Source organism: Anas platyrhynchos, chromosome 21 (genome assembly GCF_047663525.1).
Source record: "Anas platyrhynchos isolate ZD024472 breed Pekin duck chromosome 21, IASCAAS_PekinDuck_T2T, whole genome shotgun sequence".
NCBI lineage: Eukaryota > Metazoa > Chordata > Aves > Anseriformes > Anatidae > Anas > Anas platyrhynchos.
In genome coordinates this window covers 5,012,027-5,032,205 of record NC_092607.1, presented here as the reverse complement: position 1 = coordinate 5,032,205, position 20,179 = coordinate 5,012,027, and the positions used below count along the sequence as shown (strand labels likewise).

The 20,179-nt window shown below is 43.0% G+C and overlaps 1 long non-coding RNA gene across 3 annotated transcripts; it reads right to left on the bottom strand.

Annotated features, from left to right (window-relative positions):
* Positions 1 to 1,064: 1,064 nt before the first annotated feature.
* LOC139999230 (uncharacterized) lies at positions 1,065 to 10,256 on the bottom strand. Of its 3 annotated transcripts, XR_011804536.1 has the most exons (4): positions 6,562 to 10,256; positions 5,626 to 5,786; positions 2,848 to 2,950; positions 1,065 to 2,294 (listed from the first exon to the last, which is right to left on the bottom strand). It is a non-coding gene; the product is annotated as an uncharacterized lncRNA (long non-coding RNA). The 3 variants fall into 3 exon arrangements; XR_011804534.1 differs by lacking the exon at positions 2,848 to 2,950 and having other exon boundaries at positions 6,562 to 10,249; XR_011804535.1 differs by lacking the exon at positions 2,848 to 2,950 and having other exon boundaries at positions 6,424 to 6,563.
* Positions 10,257 to 20,179: the final 9,923 nt, after the last annotated feature.

Below are 20,179 nucleotides of genomic sequence, written 5' to 3'. Positions count from 1 at the left end.
TACTATTTGGGAAACGCCAGAGGAAAAGCTAGTGGCAGCTGCTAGAAGTGCTGTGCTGGAGTTTTGTCCCGATCTTCAGCTAGAAACCAAAGGAAGGCTGAGATGCTCCTGTCTTTGAAGCTCCTGGCTGCAGACACTGCAACATCAAAAGCATGTCTGGGAGATCGCCTTACATTGATTTTTTTCTTCTACACTGAAATACTATTCAGGATGCAGCGCTTTTCTCTTCTGTTCTTTTCTTTGCTCTCCTTGTGAATTAAAAAAGTTCCAGAAAATTAAGACTACATTATCTATAATTAGTAGTTACCAACATCAGCAGTCATCCAAGAACACCTGGAGCTAGTGTATTTGATCTGATACTAGGGAAAAACAATCCTGTGTGAGTTTTGATAAGAAGAGCACACTGCTGGGTTCAAGAGGTTGCAGAACCACACAGATAAAAATATTTTTTTTTTTCTTATTTTCTTGAGGAGTTTTGAGTAAGTCAGTTTTTACTGAGTCTGATAATAGCACTTAATTCTGATCTCAGTAAATAAATTCACTTTAAAATGCTGATTCTAAAGATGGCCATGGAGTGAATCTTGTTAACCACTGGGCTAAAACACTCCGACACACATTTAACCACTGCCCTTCACATAAGATGTCTCTAAGATAGGATGGTAGCCCTATTTCCACCCAAAAGAGAGAGCCACAAGGGTTTGCTTGGATTTCAGATACTCTGTTACACAACAGTGCTGTGAAACAGGGAGAAGGAAGCCTGGAGCAAACAGGTCTATGCCCTTAGGAGAAGCCCAGAGAATGGATGACGTAGGTTGAAAGAAACTAGTCATGGAAAAATAAGGCTTTCTAGCAAAGCCCCACAAAGAGGACCAGAGATTAGAGGGGGCAGGGACCCCTCCCACCATCCCAGGCTGCCCCCAGCCCCATCCAGCCTGGCCTTGGGCACTGGAGGGATGGGGCAGCCCCAGCTTCTCTATGCAGCCTGGGCCAGGGTCTCGCCACCTCCAGAGTAAGGAATTTTCCTCCTTACATATAATCTGAACCTACCTTCTCTTAGTTCAAAGCCATTACCCCTTGTACTATCATTACACACCTTGACTTTTATCCACCCAGCATCTGAAATCCAATCTTCAAACCCAACTTTCAAACCTACCCTCTTTGTCACAATACTTAGAAAAACATAGCAGTGCTTAGGCTGCTGGTGTGCTAGATTCACGGTCATTATTTACTTCACAATCTCTTCTCTGTTTCTTGTCCTTTTCTTGTACTCAGTTCTTAAGTAATGATAAAATAGGTTTTATACTTGTGTTATTTTAAAGTAAATTGTTGACCAGTGTTTTGGTGGAAATTAACTTCCAGAGCATATTTCGGTTGTTTATGAGGCAGTGGAACGTGCCATAATTAGCCATAATAAACTCTTATCTTTTACTCCAAAAATGACTCTACATTGTTGCCAACTGGAGCAAAGAGCAGAATCAGTCTCAAACAACTAAACAGTGAAGGGAATGTTATGTTGGACTACAATTGTATGAGAATGCAAGCAAAGTCAGAGCTTTGAACCTCTTGGCAAAATTTTAAGCAGTGGGTTTAGATCAAATAGTCACTTTTGGACAATTTCAGGCAGAGACAGAGGCAGCATACAACAGAGGGTGAAAGTTATTGTCCAAAGTTTAATGTCATGGTAACTGACAGACTCAGCGGAACAATAAGCCAAAGGCTGGGGGTCTTAAAGAGGGGTAACACTACTTGCACAATCAATTACCATTAATGCAATTCTGTTTGCAAGAATATACGTCTGCTGTCTGGAATCCAGGAGACGGTCAAGCTACAGGGACAGTTTCCTGCCAGTCCATCCTTGCCTTGCTTTTCCGTTTCAAAACCTTGCTGTACACAGGGCAGTTCCAACAACCAGAAATTATAAAAAAAAAAAAAAAAAAAAAAAAAAGTTAGGTCCTTTTCCTGAGAGCCATTCTCACATGACCAGTGGATTTATTTACTCCCTTTTCTGCCTAGAGCAATTGCATGTTAAGGTACACCTTGCAGGTATTTCTGGCCATCATCCTCTAGTAGATGTCTTCTCAGTTTTCCCCCGCCTATACTCTGGAAGGGACCTGATCCTGAGGGCTGAAGCCCTTAAGGCCTTGGTGAAAGTGTTTTCCCATGGGAAAGGTACTGCTCCTAAAGCAGAGCTTAACCCTGGAACTTGGGATTTCAATTACATGCTATTCAAGATCCAGACGGGTTGTTTCTCACTTCTCCATTGTGGTGGTCCTTGTGGTAGCTGTCAGCTGTCTCTGCAGGGAAGAGTAACAGAGATTAAGGTGACTATCACCCCCACTTGTACCATTTGCTTTCTGGATTGGGCTGTTCTCTGAATCATTTCCAATATCCAGTCCAAATCACTCATGGGCCAGAAAATATGACTGTTTCCTTCCCCCAGCCTCATACCCCAAGGGCTGGGAAATACCCTCTGACAATGAACAGCAAATACTCATCTTTCTTGCTGCGGATAGTCTGCTTGGTTGTTTGTATCATTAACTGAGAGATCAAACAAAATAATGATCTCCACACATAGATTTAATAACAGGATGCATCAAGATTTATCATGAGATAGACAGGACTGATCAGCCTCAAGTAACTGGAGCACATGTGCTGGAGTGCAAGCTACATCACTCGTCTCACAAAAATGTGTCTCCTGCAGAGCTGGGAAACCCCATTCATCCATCAGCCTGTCCCCACTCCCAGGGACAACATGTGCTCAGCCGAGCATCTGCAGGAGGAAAGGGTACTCCTGGGAGCCACCTGCCCCGAGCACAGGCAAGCAAAGAGGAAAAGCCTCTTACTTACCAGTGCTATTGGATTTCAAGATTTGTTCATGTGCACATTCATCTCTCACTGTCCTTTGCACCTTTCATCCTTGCATTCTTTGGGATTCTGCAGCTATGAAGAGCTGTGAAACACGTGGCGAGTATGGAAGAGCAAGGCAAAAGCACAACAAGGGGGTAACAGCGAGGTCTCTGGCTCTATCGTCATAGCTCAGCCTGCCACAGAAATGCCCCCACTGTGAAGCTTCTTTGGAACGAATTGCTCTGTTATGTTATGTTCATGGAAATCCAGGGCTGTTGAGCCTCATGGAGCTGACAGATTGATGCTTTACGCTGAGGCAGGTGAGAGCCCAGCTGTGCCCTGGGAGTGCCCCCCAGCGAGGACTGCTGGCCTCTCCACTGAGTCGCTGTCAGAGTCACAGAATGGTTTGGGTTGGAAGCAACCTTAAAGACCATCCTGTTCTACCTCCCCTGCCATGGGCAGGGACCTGTCCTGCAAGCCCAGGCTGCCCCCAGGCCCCCCAGCCTGGCCTGGGGCACCCCCAGGGATGGGGCACCCACAGCTTCTTGGGGCAGCCTGGGCCAGGGTCTCACCACCCTCAGAGTACAGAATTTCTTCCTTACATCTAATCTGAGCCTGCCCTCTTCTAGTTAAAAGCCATTACTCCTTGTCCTATCACTACACCCCTGACAAAGAGACCCTCCCCAGCTTTCCCCTTTTAAGTGCTGACAGGCTGCTGTGAGGTCTCCCTGGAGCCTTCTCTTCTCCAGGCTGAACAACCCCAACTCCCTTGGCCTGTCTTTGTAGGAGAGGTGCTCCAGCCATCAGATCATCCTCTTGGCCCTCCTCTGGCCTTGCTCCAATAGAACCCTATCCTCCTGTGGGGACCTCAGAGCTGAACACAATTACTCCAGGAGGGGTCTCAGGAGAGCGGAGAGGAAAGGGAGAATCACCTCCCTCAGCCTGCCTGCAGCACAGGTTGGCTTCCTGCGCTGCAAGTGCCCACATTTGCTGGCTCACGTTGAGCTTCCCATCAACCAACACCCCCAGGTCCCAATCCTGAGGGCTACTCTCAATCCATTCTCTGCCCAGCCTTGTATTTGTGCTTGGGATTGCCCCAGCCCAGGTGTAAGACCTTGCCTCTTGTTGAACCTCATGAGGTTTGCACAGGCCCACCTCAGGCCTGCCCAGCTCCCTCTGGATGGCATCCCTTCCCTCCAGCATGTCGGCTGCACCACACAGCCTGGTGTCATCGGCACACGTGCTGAGGGCACACTCCATCCCACTGTCCTTGTCAATGACAAAGGTGTTAAGCAGCACCGGTCCCAAAACCGACCCCCATGGAGAACCCCTTGCCACTGGTCTCCACTTGGCCCTCGACCAGTTGCCCGCGACCCTTTGAACACGCCCACCCAGCCAGCCTCTTCCCCACTGTGAGAAACACGCCATAGCCAATAACATAGGCTCAGGCGAGGATCTCAGTGAAGCAGCAATTTTATTCACGATTGCAATGGCAGGTGTCCCAGCAGCAGGAGCGCGCCTACTAGTTCCATAACACCATTTATATACTTTTTTTTACTTTTTTTTTTTTTTTTTTGACTGGGTAATCCAGGTTCACAATCCACCTGGTGCTTCACAGACAATACACGGCTTTTGTTTGCCGGCCTGTTATAAATCAAATTTCTTTTACCTTTTTTACTCTCTGAGGCGGTAATGTTTCTTACACCCCAATTTCCACCTAATTGCTCTAGGGCTTCTGGTTGTCTGCATTTTACAAGACCGTCTGTTAAGCTTTCTTATAGCAAGCATACCTCAATACCACATTCCTTCCCTCTAAACAGTGTAACTCTGTGCAAAACCAACGTTTTTATTCCCACACCGCCAGCAGCCCCCCGCCAAACACCCTAAAATCCCTCCGGCCCGGTGCCGAAGCGCTGCCCGCCCGTGGCCGCCAGGGGGCGCCGGTGCCCGGGCTGCGCGGGGGGGGGGCCGCGCTCACGGCCTGGGACGCGGCGGGGAGGGGGCCGCGCAGGGGCTAGGAGGGGGTTTGGGGGGGATTTGGGTTGAGTTGGTAACACACGGGTGTTTTAGCTTTAGCACAGGGCTAAAGGCTAGAGCCTTGGGGGTGCACAAGTGGCTGGGGGGGCACAGCCAGGACGGCTGGCCCCAATGGCTGGGGGGACATCCCGTGGGGATAAAACCCTGGGGCGCACTGCTCAGATCGGGGCTGGGCAGCAGTGGGCAGGTGGCCAGCAACGGCACTGTGCATCGCTTGCTTTGCTATTCTTTTATCACCATTATTATTGTTATTCTCCTTTTTTGTCCTGTTAAACTGGCTTTATCTCACCCATGAATTTTACCTTTTTTCTCCGATTCTCCGCCCCGTCCCAGTGGGATGGGGGCTGTGAGCAAATGGCTGCGTGGTGCTGAGCTGCCTGCCGGGTGAAAGCAGGACCAAAGCAGCTACCTGAATAGCCTCTAGCAGTGCACCCCGAAAAAAGACAACACCCTAAACACACTGCTTGGGAATAGTTCTGCTGTCTCCGACCCCATGCTGTTTTAAATACGCTGTTTGCAGACATTTTCAACCGTTGCTGAGAAATTGGATACCAAATTCCACTGCAGACAGTGGATACAGACAGCCTAACTCTCCTATATCATGAGTTAATTTTCTAGGCTTTCTGCCTGAGCAGCTGCACAGTATGTCCTTTGAAACAAACGTTTAATTCAGTATGTGAGAAATGGGCAGCTTGGGATCCCAGGCCCACATAACACAACTAGAGTCAGATTTCCACATACCTGGCATGGCAGCTGTAGTCCAGAGCTTGTCTGGGAGTTCCCAGGTGACCATGAATCCTAATGCAGATGCTGCTACTATCCCTCCTGTTGTTTTGCATAACAAAAACCACAGATAAATCCATTCCGGAACAAAGTAACATGCAGACAGGTTTTGCTGGGTACTGTTACAAAATAGGAAGAGAAAGAGGGTTAACACATCTGGGTTTTAAAAAAGCAGCAAGTAAACTGAATGGACAGCATTGACAAGTTCTAGGTATGGCTGAGAAAGAGCAAGCTAAACAAGGCTTGGTCCTCTAAGCTAAGAACATGGTTCATGTTCAATTCCTCCCATATTCACAGGAGCAGAGGACTTCGTACCTTTTTTTGCACATCAGGAAAATTGCATCAGTACAACCTGTTCCAGCAGCCTCTTTTCCTTGTAACAGAAACGGCCTGCAAGCCAGTCACATTTGCAGAGGTGCCAGTATTTTCAGTGAAGTATTTCCCACACTTGAATTGGATTGGATCAAAATTTAATTCACAATTAAATCACAATTAGATCACAATTTAATTGGATCAAAAGCATTTGAAGTTTCATTGCTGTTCTTAAGTGTCATCTCACTCAGGAAGAATTGTCAAGTTATAGGATGGATGATGAGTAGCACAATGTGTACACAAGATTTTAATTGCATCCGTATAAACAAAAAGTCCTATTTTAATTGACAGAAAATGCTCTGTTCCATGTCTATGTTTCAACAAGTTGCATGTGGATAAAAATGTCAAAGGTACATCTATTAAGGATATAAGACCAAAACCAACCTTTTTCGGATTTGTTGGAAATGCCACCTTCTGTCACAGGTTTTCATCAGGCAAATATAGGAAGAAAATGGATGCATGAGAGCATATGGCTTAGATTATTTTCTCATAATAACCCCTAAACTGGAAGTTGACACATACCTATTAGTGATACTTGATGAGATAAATCAACAGTTTGTTAGTTGTTTTTTTTTTTTTTTTTTTTTTTTTTTGTTTGTTTGTTTGGTTGTTTTTTTTAAGCATCAACAGAATTAAATAAATTATTGGTTCTGCAGTTCAGACAATTGCCTAGGAAAAAAGAAGAAAGTGGTTAGATCCAGTTCCAAATTGCTACACAGGTGCAGAACTCTTTGTTAAAGCATCTATTTCTCCAAAGCAGCAACTTATTGTTCTATTTTGTAAATTTATAAATGATTGACTGCAGTCAAAATAATTCTCAGAGGAAAAGGCAAAAGCTGAGTGGGTTTTAACAAGCCGTTTCAAGCAATCCACTATCTCACACAGACCAAAGACACTCTGTTAAACAGGCAGCCCTGACATTGCACCTGCAGCCACAACAGATATTTTGCTGGAACAAACACCTCACTCAGACACTGCAAGGAATGTCAGCATAAGCTGTGCACACAGAAATGTGTGGTAGGATGTGGTAGAAAAATCAGAGGGATTGGGAGGGGGAAACCTATTCAGTATTATTTTAATTTGCACATTATTGTGCTAGCTAGGAAAGGTTTTGAAACATTGGAGTGGCCAGCTGGGTTATGTTATGCTGTGCAGCTCATCCACATTCCTAACTGGGATTTCTGTATAGTCATGGCTGGAAAATGGAGGCCTGGCATTTTTCAGAATTTCCCTCCTGGGCACAGGATTAATTATAATAATGATTATAATAACAATAATAACAACAATAACAACAATGCTATTCTGGACATATCATGGCATTGCTTACAGGGAAGGTATGAAGTTGCACTCTCATCAGACATCCTGAGAGTTCACCTGGTAGCCTTGTGTTGGAGTTAACTTCCCTCACTCTGGTAGTAAATTTCTGTTTTGAGTCTGTGAATTATTTGAGAATCAAAAAGTCCAACAGAGTACTTGAGACTTTGATCTTATTTTTAAATGCTAATATAACAGAAGCAAGCTGGAAATACTCTTCGATCACAAGATGAGAAAGGCTGGTTAATCAGTAAAGACCACTGTATCTGGAAGGTCCAGAGAAGGGCTGGCAAGCATCTATTTAAGAGACAACGCCTTAATTTAATGATGATAGCAAATCCACAGAGAAGATAAGAGCAATTCAGTACATTATGGGAGAGTTGACTTGTGTAGCCTGGGAACAGCATCATTAATCATACTTTTTTTCCAAACTTCCATGGTTTGGCAGTCACTGTCATGGACCATCAAAAAAGCTTCCCTCATTTCCTGAGTGACTGCACTCAGCACCATGATATCTAAACCAGACCTTCTGCTTCCCACAATGAACATAGCTAGTCGTGGGAGCAAATGGTGCTGTCTTTACAAGGCTGTTACTGCCAATGAAACAAGGAAGTATTGTATCAGTTGTTTTTGAGGCTGGTACACAGCGGCCACAGTTCCTCAGCCTAAATCATTCCCAGCGTTGCTCTTGGCCCCCTAGAAGACTAGAGCCAAAAGCAGACAGCAGGCTCTGAGGTGCAGCTGGCACTGAGGCTGTTGAAAGTCTTCAGATGCCTCTGCAGAAGCAGCAGCAGCACACCCCTTCCCCGCTTTTATACCAATTTGGCCTCTGCTCTTTCTGCAAAGCAAATTCCTTGGGCTGAACCCCCTGGGACTCTAACCTAATTCGGACATGTAGTGTCCCAGCAGAGTGCACAGGCAGGACAGGAGCCTCGCAGACCAGCCAGCAGGAGGCTGCAGGTGGCAGCAGCTCTGAACAGTGTTGCTCAGGCTGCAGGAAAGCCAATGTTCTATATTTCATTTTTTCCTCTAGACCAGAGTCAAACTCTGATCACCATCACCCATTCCTTCAGCACCCGACCTAGTAATAGAGCTGCCAGGAGGCAGTGGGGTGCTCCATGGATTCCTGTGAAACCGTTCTGCGTTGCATAAACCACCAAAACCCTCCAGGAATGGCTGCAAGGAGATAGCTTTTACCTCCGGCCATCTCTCACTCACTCTGGCTCAGCAAGTGCTGAGGATTGCCATGGTTGTGTCTGTGCCTGCAGCAGAAATACAGGTGGTGCAGGAATGTTCACTGCTGGAAACTTGGGCTTAATCGAAGTTTGAAGGAGCTGACTTTTCACTTTGCCCGAGGCTATGAGAACATATTAAGTGCTCAATGCCTATTAATTTCAGACACTTACATATCACTGGTAATTCAGGCCCTTGCTTCTGTGCTTTTTCCTTGTTACCTCCTTGGTCTGTAGAAGTTAGGTCTGCTTTAGAAGAGTCGGTTCCTTAGCATGTGTGTAGGCTGTGCTTATCATTATAGGACCTGCTGGTGCTATACAGCCACTGTAACAAATGCACCAAAGTGGTCAGTCTTCCTAGAGAAGGAGCTCTGACAAATGGGCAGTAGTTAACAAAATGAAAGCAATCATCTTTTGAGTTATTCTAGAATTCAGATGGATCTGAGAGGGGAAATGTGATGAAAACATGAGAAATGGCTTTGTCAAACAGCCAGATGATTCAGCTGTGCAGTGCAACAGGATAAATGTATCTCAGGTGAAGATCAAACCTGGCTTTCTTTACAAACAATAATAGTTTTAGATAGTTAGCTGCATGAAATTGCCATAAAAACCTTAATTTCAGGCCAAAGTGTCTTCAAGATGATCGAAAAATTTTAAAAATGGGTCAGTCCCAGAATGCTGCTTGTTTCTTAGAAGAAGCATGAGAAGATTATTTACACCCTGAGCATGCAAGACACAGCTACAGTTACAACCTGGCACGAGAGAAATGCTTGATTTGATCCAGACATAGCCAAGTTGCTAAAATTTAGTGGGTTTAGAATGTGCTAATCTTTGGGAAATTAACAGCAATTTAATTGCCAATTATCACCAGAGAGGCAAGAGTCTGAAAGAGCTAAAAATCTGGGGGATTTATACATGAGCCTGCATGAAAGCAAAGGCTTCCCAGAACAGGTTCTACATGTATAAGGACAACCAGAGCTGCGTTCACTTTGTTAAGCGCACATTTGACAAAATCAAGTTTCAGCACCAAATACATTCGTGAATGAGTAGCTGAACTTTCTTTTGAGGAGTATTCAGGCTACATAAGGACATTTGCATTTAGCTCGGCCAGGGAGGTAAAGGATCTCCAACCCACTGCATGGTGAGCCACTCCTACAATGTAATGATGTTGCAGTGGCAGCACTGTACGTAGACACCATTCTGCAGCTTGCTGGAACAAGGAATGCCATGGGCAGCCATGTGTCTCCCTCCCTCCATCATCTTTCTTTTTTCTCTCAGCTGTAGGTTCTGTGCAGTCACCTCCGTGAGTGGCAATTTTACAGAAGGAAAGGGCCCAAACTGTTTCCCAGCCCTGGATGTTTGAAGGATACCTGAACCCATATACAGCAAGCGTCAGTGCTCCCTTTCCCTGATCCACACTAGGCATGCAGGTAAGTCCAGAACTAGCCCTATTTACCTGCAGAAACTGACCTCCCTGTGCAACAAGGGATGTGACAAGTCGGAGTGGCTCTGGTTGGTGCTTCTCTGCAGACTGCAGATGATGTACTGGTGCCTAATATGGTTGCTAAGAAAATATTCAGCATTACAGCAAAACACCAAACAGAAAACAGATTACCAGTCACAAATGAGACCACTCCAAATAAATAAATAAATAAAATTTACAACATCCTTCTGGGAACTAGGCCAGAATAGGAAATAGCATTGCTAGCAGCCATGGGGTTCTCTGTAAAGGGAAAGGTGAAGACTTTAGGCAATCCAATATTTCTGACAACTCATCTAATGTTTTTTGTCTTTGAACTACAAATGCAAAACTAAATACAAAGTAATTCCCAGCTCTGACTGAGTTTGAGCAGAGCGCTGCAGATCCAGAAAAGGAACAGGTAATGTGGAAAGGGAAACCAGGCCCTCCTTTCTCTGCACCTGTCAGTAGCACCATGCTCCTCACAGTGCAGATGTCTGAAAAAGCCTGGAGACCCAAAGAGCAGTTTGAGGTTTCACACAAATGTTTATTTCATAGTAAGGAATGCCAGGAAATTCATAACAAGTAAATATATGCTTTTTTTTATTGAATACATTTCTTTATGACGAGCCAAGTGAGAAAGAAACCAGGAATTCATGACAGAAAAAAAATAAAAATGTGTTCTCTGGTCACCCTGATCTTGAAGTACACCCATCTGAGGGCACACAAAGCAGCTGAAAGATGCCTGGAGATTTATGAAGTTTTGACTCACACCCAGCTGCTTTGTTGCATGCCACACTAGCATTCTCATTTTGCTGCATTTCCTACCCTACACAACAAATGTTAACACTCAATGGCATGTTAGCATGAGATTTTAAGCATCAGGAAGACTGATCTCCATCCACTCCCATCTACGTCTTCAAAACAATCAAGCTTTTTAACTACCAAAATCCACACTGAGTGCTGTGAGGCTTGCGCTACAATAAGGTAGGGAGCTCTGCTGCCTCCTTACTCTATAAAAACCCTCGAGAGCATGTCCCCTTCCCACCATGTGCCCAAGTTACGGTGCAGCAGCCCAGACCGACTCTGGACTGAACTGAAGCTTTGCAGGAAGAAGGTACTTATCTGAAGTGCTCTGAAATGAATTGGCCCAGGAGGCCAGTTTGAATCATCTCCTGGTGAGGGAGAGATTTTGGCTTAGCAGAGAGGCTGTCCGTGATGAAACCCTTTCTGCAGGGACACCCTTTGGAGGACAGCCTGGCTTTCAGGAGTTCAGTAGGTGTGTCCCTGTGGGACACCTCTGTAAAGCATCACTGGGAGAGAATCAAGGAAGAAAATTCCTTTCTGGGTACCTTTCTGAAAATGTTCATTTTCACTTGAAGAGCTTACTAAAAGCTGGGAACCCAGTGCACTGAAATGTCTTGGACAGTTTTCCCTCAGTCCCCTTGCCTTTCAGAACATACCTCCCATGCTTTATCACCACTGACATTTGTTTTGTAGCTATTGTTCTGCCCTGATCACACATGACTCCCAAACCACAGGGCGGGGAGCTAAGGGATTCTGATGTTCATCGCTTCCCAACTACTTGCAGACGCTCTCATGAAGTTCCACCAGAGTGGGTCATGTCTCTCTTCAGGAGACAGCTTCAGCAATTTTCCAAGCTTAGTAGCAATCGCTGGCACAGTTCAGGCAGATGAGGTTAACACAGATTTGTGCTGTAACTCTGTGACACTGAGCACAACACACTAGATGTTGTGGCAGAGCCAGCACAGGGCTCAGATGCATCTGAAAAGCAGTACCTGTGAGGGACAGCAGCTCCTGGTGTCTGTTCTGTACAGGAGGAGCTGGGAATCCCTGACTTATTGAAAGAGTTTACCAACAAATTAACTTGAGGCTATTGCCTCTTGCAGGAGGCAGTCTGCAGTCGCAAAGTTACGTAACAATGTTGTTAGGGGAGAAAATACAATTCACTGTCTGTCATTATAGCTCCCTTTTTCTAGAAGAAATAGACAGTCTTCTGTTTCATGAGCAAATTTATGATTTCTATTACTGCCACAGCAATGAATAAACCAAACCACAATGAAATCTGAATCTATGTCTGGCAACCCAAAGGGTAGTCCCTTAGATTGATTCCTTCTTGATCATGGCTTTTTCACAGCATGGTCTCTGCAAACATGTAGGAAGACAATTCCTGCCCTGGGAGATGTAGGAATAAGTTGCAGAGTCATTCTGACCATTTTCTCTTCGGGTATGCTGCCTGCATTTTCAACCATATGTCTCTTTCAGATCTGCACCACAGACATAAATCCTTGGTTGTGGCAGTTGTTTTCAACTTGAAGTGATGGATGCATCCTAGGGTATTGGCCAGAATTCAAATGAATATTTTGCAGAAGCTGAGACAGTCGCTTTGCTAATACAGCCTTTAGCAGTTCCTGGGGCTCTGTGTGCAGCCAACTCAGTTCCTGCTCAGTCCAAGAGCTGTTCTGCAATCTACCCACTCTTCCTGAAGTGGTATTAACAGAAGAAGGGCTCAGATGATTGCTGTGGTTTTGCAACACACAGTGAAGTTAAGAAAACACAGATTGAGTCATATTCTTTCTGAACAGGCAACAACAGAAAGATTCTTCTTGGAGAGTCTAGAAAAAAGTCTTCTAACATTACAAAACATTAATAATATTTAAAAAAAAAAATCTCTTAATGTAGGCCATCTTGTTGCAAGAAACCTGAACCTGAAATGAAAGTAGAAATTGAATTCTGATCACAGAGTTCACTGGAGAACTTCCGTTTGCAGGCAGGAGACAAATGCTTTCTAAAATGTAAACTGATAACATGTTTTCTTAAGAAATTGCACACTTGCCACCAATTTTAGTTTTTAAACCTAATCTGAAAAATTGTAGCTCCTCAGTGTAGACTTACAGGAAATCTGAGAACTACCAGCAAGTGGTAATCATCATCAGGTAATGAAATCAATACCCATTTTTTTCCCCCCCTCAAAGGAACATTTTCACTTCATTTTATTATCATCTTTGGCCACACAAGATAACTTCTTGCTTATCCTATCTTTAGAACACACATTAGAAAAATGCATATACTAAAAGTATGTACTACATTTAAAATTAGGTCATTTTAATGACGTTTATATGTTACTCAGACTCCTTACAGAAAAAAAAAAAAAAAAAAAAGAAAAAAAAAATAGAAAGACATGGCTGTTAAGAAAAATTGGAGATAGTTTGCTCTTGGTCAGTATTCTTCCAATATTGCAAAACTGTTAACATTATTGGAAAGACAGAGACTTGAGCTATTTCCAAAGCAATATTTTGGCCAGTAATATCAGTGATCATAGTATGCTCACATTTGGATGATTTGGATGTTATCGCACACTCACTTTTGTCTGATTTACTGTAAATGGTCAATTCAATCAGAGTACTTGCAATAACAATGTCATCTTATGGTCTGTAAGAACAGACACACCAACAAACCATGAAGACCAACAATCATCCATGCAGTGCTTGGCCACTAATGGAGCATTGCCTATTCATCCTTCAATGTGTTCTCTTTTTTGTCCTGTTCATCACTTATGTGTTGCAATATAGAGAAGTTTTATAGAGTGCTTTTGTGGATAACAGTGTATCAAGATATGCCACTTAATTGGGAAACCAGACACTCCAGTAATTTTATGTAGGGTATCTAGTTTGCACATCTGATAAGCTACTGCTTAGTAGCTTATCATCCACTGAATTGCAATAACTCTCTCTATTTAAGTGTTTGGCCAATGGTAAAGGCAGAGTGATGCACTTTAACTAGACACGCTTTAATGAGGGATGAAGAGAAGCAGCATTTGCCATGGGTACAGAGTATGCACTTGACAGTTGCTGTGATAATGATGAACACTTTGGGATAGCCTGCTTGGCAAAATTAACTGATTAAACTAACTTTGCAGGGAAAACAAGTCCTGAGACCAAAAACAAAACAAGACAAAACACAAACAGAGAAAAATAGAAACAGATCTCTCTTTACTTAGGAACCCACTCAAGTTCTGCTGATGTTGAGACAGGGAACAAGGTAAAAGGTGTTGGTTCTGTAGGTGTAGCTAACACAATTGTATGTTAACCACAAGGACAGGATGACCCCAAAGATAAGCGAGTAAAAGACTGTATGCATAGATAATGGAACCAGCATGAACTGGCTTGACTGCTGAAGTCTGTCAAAGAAAGGAAAGGTCAGACGTTTAGCGGCGAGGAAGACTTCTGGCCTTCATCAAAAGACCACCAGAGTATGCCGGATGACCACCCAAGGACTCATGTGAATAGGGGCAGAAGCCTATGTTAATGATTCTTTCATCCTAATTAATATGCAATAAACTTAGGGGGAAATGGGTATGTATATATCTCACTCATATAAGCCCTATGCCAGTAACCCTTGGTGTGTGTTAGGCGGAGCAGTCCCACACACACCCGGCACGATAATAAGGAATACCTGCTTAATAACTTTGGTTATTGAGTTTTCACTGCATCAGTGCCACCACTTCTGCCTCTGCCATTCAGGTGGCTGCTGTCCCACAGGCTTTTCCCAATACAAGAGTCATCCTCCGCCCTTATGGAAATCTGTACTGGCTTTCCCAGTAACAGGGGGTGCTGCCACTTTCCTTTTTATGACTCCTTTATCTCAGGGCAATCATTAAGCAATGTTTTTCTTTTGGTTTACAGTGCTCTCTGACATGGGGTCTGCCATTCATCAAGGTATTTGAAGTCTAAGAACCAGTTGCTAACCACGAGTTTGCAGACAGAGATGAAGAACATCAGAGCCTGGATCCTCACAGGCATGATGGAGCCTGGTTTATTTTCTCAGCTCAGCACTCACCATAAGAGCATGACCCCTTTTCACTGCATTTTCTAGTGCTGGCTTATCCTGTACTTACTAGCCAACACAATTTCTGTTTTAAGAATTCAATTCAAAACTAACCCACAACTTTATAAATACTGCTACTACTACTAATAATAATAATAAACAATAAAAAGCTAGTTAAAACTTGCCAAAGATTCAGAAGTACCTTCTCCTTCAGGTTTGTTTTGAGATGAAACTCATATAGTATTCCTATGGCGCTGTGGTAGCATGGTAGCAACTAAACATTTTCAGAAGCCCTGCTGTGTTTCCACATCCTCCTTCACCAGATTCTTGCAAAAAGCCCCAAGCTGTCAAGCACTGAAATAACACGCCATCCTCCACGTCACCCCGCACCCCCACCATTGTAGTTGCAGGCAAGCAGAGCATTGCAGAGTTCCATCTTCCATGGAACTTGTGCAGGAATAACAGTCAAGTTTCGGCAGCCTAGTCCCTTTGTCATTTAGTTGGAGACTGCATCTTGCCATATGTAACAATTTAATCTTTCTTCTCATTTTATATTTCCATGCTTGACACTGATTTTCTGTTATGTTTTTTACCAAGAAGCAGTTAAGACAGCAAAACAAACAACAGCAATACCCTTCCCAGAAATGCACCCGACGGCAGAATACAATAGCTTTCAACACCCGCTCAACAGAGACATTCACAGGATGTCAGCTTTAGCCTTCCCCTCAAAGCTAACCAAAACCAAAGCTCAAGAGGTCCTGATTGCTCAATCTCTCTTCCCAGGAGGCCCCTAGTCTGCAGGCCAGAAAAGATGTGGAAACAAAACACAGCTCTCTGAGATTTCAAGAGATGCTCTGATTTAGTCATTTGGTATTTGAACTAGAAACAAAGTCACATCCTCACAGATTGGTCACAATCTTTCTCATTAGCTGTCTCCTCCAGGAGTGAGGCCATCACGCAGGGCCACACTGCAGCACACCCAGAAGCCCTCCTTGACATTCTGCTGCAATGGCTGAGATGCTGGGTTCGTGCTCCCCAAAGGAGAATTAATGACATACTCTACTCTTGGGGAGTCTGTGCAGATTTATCTCCAAAGTAGAGTGCCAAAAAAGATGAAGACAGCACAAACCTTCTTTGCTTTTGGCTTTGCTTTTTTATCAACTGTTTCTCAGGCTCACATGGAGACATCTCGCAAGCAAAAGGTCTCACCAGTGAGAAAAAGAGTCTTATTTATCATAAGATCTCTGCTGTCACAAGCATTCAAGATAATAAAATTAAACTCAACTTTAGAATTTATTCACCTTTATAACTCTATTTTAGCCCAATGAAGTCTTTATTCTTATTCAGGATCACTATTAGGAAAATAACTATCACCTATCCTTGAGAATTACTTACTTTGTCCTAACTTAAGAATATTTGAATTTTTATTCCCCAGCAAAGAAAACAATCTTGTGTTTGGTCTGGTGCAACTAAACAGGGCAAACAGGAATATTTTTGGAACAGGAAACTGTTCAGTACTTTGATGTTATGGGCTTTGATTTTCTGAGTTTTGTTGGCTGTTTCTAATTTTATTTTCTTTCCATCTTTCTCATGCCAGGTCTTAGCTCAGTGCTTATTTCATTATTTGAACATTAGTTGTATTCATATACTCACAACAGGTACGTATATATACAGTTATGGTGAAACAATGTCCACTCACTAGTGGTTATATGGGCAAGGCTCATGTCTTTGACCCAAAGAACATATTCTTCCTTGCCTGTATGTCTTGTCATGAGGAAATCCTATGACTGTAACAACGCCTCTTCAGAGCTGTACTCTGTCAGTCACCACTTTGTTTTTGTGCTTTTCTTCCTTCTTGCCTGTTTGTCCCTCCAGGGTAGCTGGGAATGGTTTTGTTGGTCCCTGAGGCACCAAGACACTGGTCCCTTGTAATCACAGATTGCACCATGCCTCTGGCCGATCTGTCTCTCTGCTGAAGGGACGCCTTGCCCCTTAATTCCTATGTGTAAGACAATCATAGCAGTTTTAGGAGCTAGATCAGCTTTACTTTTGCATCGGCTCTGGCACAACAGCACGATGGAAGTGAACTGCTATCCACACGTAAAACACAGGAACTCTTTCTGGCAGACTGAGGCACCTGAAATTCTGTCCTTTGCCTGGTGGGACAGTACCTGCAGAACTGTCCAGCAGACTCTACTAAGAAGGTATAATCTACTGGAGCAAAATTCTCTTCTAATTTATCTCTGCCCTTATTTTTGATCATGAGATTGGTTTAAACTTAGGAACTAACCTAAAAGACTACTGACGTATACTAAACCAGCAGCTCAAACTGGTATAAATGAACCTGAAGTCCAGATGGAAAACCTCCCACTGCCTCCAGTGGGTTTTAGATCGGAACATGGAAGCAATTCTGTTGGATCAAACTGTGTCTGAGACTACACCAGATTTACTCACACTCTCGCAATCTTCTCATCATTGACTATTTCAGACACTGGCAGAGTGACGGCATTTTCCACATCCAGCACAGGGACACAGAGGCCTCACGTAGTTGTTAATGGGACTGGACCAGCATCTTTGGGCTGAGATGGCAAGATTGAACTGAAAGCAGTACAAAAAAACTCAGCAGCAATAAGCTGTGACTTCTGCTCTGACAGCTACATTCATACACCTATAGCTGCCGTGCCACATGGCTGGTGCTTCTTAGTAATATGCTAACCCTACCAAAGATATTCATTAAAGAACAGCTGAGTTTCTCAAAGACTAAATCTAAGGCATTGAACTGGGATTCCTAACTTTGCTGTTGACTCTGGAAAACCATCCAAATGAGCTAGGACTAGATTCCTAGTACCAGTATGCAATCCTTCACAGCTTGCTGGAAAATCCAGAACCTGAGTCACACACCTGAGGTGCCCAGAGCAATGGATAGGTACAGCCAAGTGGCCAGAGCTTCAGAGCCTGAACAAGGACTTTAGGAGCAGCACACTTAGAGAGAGCAACAGAGTACTTAGGGAAACAAAAGTATGCTTTTCCTATCTCTTCTCCAATTTCTGCTTTGTTGAGTCATAAATGTATTTTAATAAGTAACTGCTACTTTTCAGACAAATACTTTGCTTGTCCAGGAGGAAAGCCCAAACATTACATTAAAAATTGCAATACCATTTACCATGGACATACCAAAAAGACTCCTAACTTGTACATAATAGTTCTACTAAAAGTCTGTCTGTCCTTTTATATTAGGACATGACTCTGCATGAGCTTTGAGTACAAAGGACATCACATGTCAAACTTGACATGGAAACACTGCAATACAAACTGGGGATTGCTGACATTTGCAATGTCCTTAGCCACCAGTATCCACTTCTGTGGAAATCTGAGGCACGTCTCCAAGACCAGCAGGCAAAACATGCAACAAAACATGCATAAAATACATGGGGGATAAACAGCAGGCTTTGGAAGTGGATCTCTTGGTAGATGACCCAATTCAGCAGAAGATAACACTTCCTTAATCAACAAGGTGTCCTTCCAGATGCAGGTTTTGGCTTAAGCCTGCTTTATTTCTTCCCATCCTCTACAATTTCTGTAAGATTTCCTATTGAACTCATGCCAGTTTTGTACACATTGTTCCACTGAGGCTGTATCCCTGGGGGAAAACTATTGAATTGTTCCAGATGCTTTAATTCATAAACTTCAACAACTGTAATTCCCCAGCAAACCTTCCATTTCCCTGGGTCAACATGATCAAGGTTGTATTCTCAGCATATCTGTTTCTTTCCTGAAATTGGCCAAGTTGACCTACCACAGTCTTTTGTCTTAAGTAGAACATTACATGAAAGGAAGAGAAAAGTAAAAGACAGATTCTAATGTATTTGTGAGCAGCAAATGGTACTTTGTAGCACATTGGTTTATAGTACAAAAAAAAAAAAAAAAAAGACAAAAGCTGTATTAAAATGTGCACTGCAGCAAACAGGAATATCTGGAGATGCTGAAAATTGTGCATTTTTGTAACTGTGCATTTGTAAATGAAGATGCTGCAAAACTGGCTCTCATCTTATGGTGTTTTATGAGGACTTCCTAGATTCTGCTGGTAAGAAAACTTTTAAATAGGCAGGAATCTATCAGGTGATGTTTTCTTCAGTCCATTTTCACATTTCTGTTTTGTGGTTTTTTTTTGTTTGTTTTGTTTTTTTGACTTATGTTCCTCAGTTTCTTTTTTTCTCCCTCTTGGTTGTTCTTTGACTTTGTTCCTCCACTAGCTTTTTCATCATTCAAAATGTTATAAATGGAATTTATGATAATCTGCAATATTAAATAGGATCAAGCACATCCCAGGTTGTTGTGGTAGCCCCAGCATGGTCTTAAAGGAGAGGAATGGAGATGACATCCTCCACCTGTTGGGTGAAATGTGGAAGAAGATGACACATCTGTCCTGGAAAAACAATGTTGGTTTTCTTTGCCAAAGAATGGGTCTTTCAACCTTCAAAAGGAAGCCTTCAGACGAAAGATCTTGGAGATAGAAAATAGCACACTTAAGGAAACTAAATATAGTGAGAGGAAGTCAGAAACAGGACTGTCAGCATTTCAGAGAAAACAGGGGTTGATAAAGCAGATAGCCCCTTTTGTCTTGAAGTTATTTGATGTCATATATCACATCTGCAAGCACTCACTTTATTCTTGGGATTATCTTGTTACTTCTAGTGAAGCTTTGCTCACTAAGTGCCCTATGCTGTTTTTCAAATTTCTGTCAATGGCTCGTTAAAGCTAAGGGTTAAGAAAAAACTCTGCCTGACACTTCAGGCTGAAAATGACTTCACCACCTTTAGGTTTTTACACAAAGGAACTCAACAAGGTTCTGATTGTCAATCAAGCAGGAAAGAAACAAATGTGAATGAACAGTGCTACTTTCCCTTTCAATATTTATATATGTAAATAGTAAAATTGATCACAAATATTACAATGGGAAGTGTCTATTCATCCCACACTTTCTTATGCCACTAGGAGTTGTAATGTTTGGATGTCTTCTCTGTAAAAATCACAGAAAATTTTATTGAGTTTCTAGAAAAAAATCTTTTATGATCATAGGTATTCTCAAATCATCATTTTGAATCTGAAGAAACTTTACGTTTGTTTGTAATGAAAGATTTCAAAAGCAAATGTTTCTTCAGATATTGACATCTTTTCTTCTAATGGACACACTTTTTAAAGGGTACAAATAAGTCTGCATGAGGTTTCTATAACAATGAAAGAATTCTGATTTATTGACAGAATGGTCCCAAACAGGAAACTTGAT